Source organism: Chrysochloris asiatica, unplaced genomic scaffold, assembly GCF_000296735.1.
Source record: "Chrysochloris asiatica unplaced genomic scaffold, ChrAsi1.0 scaffold00092, whole genome shotgun sequence".
Classification (NCBI taxonomy): Eukaryota; Metazoa; Chordata; class Mammalia; order Afrosoricida; family Chrysochloridae; genus Chrysochloris; species Chrysochloris asiatica.
The window spans coordinates 3,630,543-3,631,757 of NW_006408610.1; positions in this window are offsets into that span (position 1 = coordinate 3,630,543).

A 1,215-nucleotide genomic window follows, 5' to 3' on the forward strand; every position below is an offset into this window, starting at 1 on the left:
CTTGGGTCAGGTACACCTTAGTCCTCAAGCTGACATCTTTGCTCTTTGACACTTTAAAAAGGTCTTGTGCAGCAGATTTGCCTAATGATTACTTGGCTGCTGCTCCCATGAGTATTGATAGTTGATCTAAGAAGAATGAAGTGCTTGACAACTTCAATCTGCTCTCCGTTGATAAGAATGTTGTTTATTGGTCTAGTGGTGAGGATTTTTGTTTTCTTTACATTGAGATGCAATCCATATCAAAGGCTGTGCTCTTTGATCTTCATCAGTAAATATTTTAAGTCCTCTTCACTTTCAGCAAGTAAGGTGTTTCATCTGCATATTGCAGGTTGTTAGTGAGTCTTCCTCCAATGCTGATATCACATTTTCTTCATATAACACAGCTTCTCGGATTATTTGCTCAACGTGCAGGTTAAATGTTGTTGTTGTTAAATGCCTTGCAGTTTAAATGACTTTGCAATCTGACGCATTAGCCAACAGCGCCACATGAATAAGTATGGTGAAAGAATACAACCCTGACTCACACCTTTCTTAATTTTAAACCCTTCAGTGTTCCCATGTTCTGTTCGAACAACTGCCTCTTGGTCCATGTGCAGATTCCTCATGAGCACAGTTAAGTGTTCTGGAATATTCATACTTTTCAATGTTGTCTATAGCTTGTCTTGATCCACACAATCAAAAACCTTTGCATAGTCAATAAAGTACAAGTAAACATCTTTCTGGTATTCTTTGCTTTCAGCCAAGATCCATCGGACATCAGCAATGTTATCCCTCGTTCTCTGTCCTTTTCTGAATCCAGTTTGAACCTCTGGAAGTTTTCTGTCAATGTATGCGTTTAACCGTTTCTGTATTACCTTTACTAAAACTTTACTTACATGGGATATCAAAGATATTGTCCAATGACGTCCACATTCTGTTGGGTCACCTTTCTTTGGAATGGGCACAAATGCAGATCTCTTCCAATCAGTTGACCAGATAGTTGTCTCCCAAATTTCTTGGCATAGATGAGTGAGTGCCTCCAGTGCTGCGTCACTTTCTTGAAAGATTTCAATTTTTATTCCATCAATTCCTGGTGCCTTGTTCTTTGCCAACACCTTCAATGCAGCTTGAACTTCTTCCTTCAACATCATTGGCTCTTGATCATATGCTACCTCTTGAAACGGTTGCACATCAACCATTTCCTTTTAGTACAGTGACTCTGTGCATTCCTTCCAT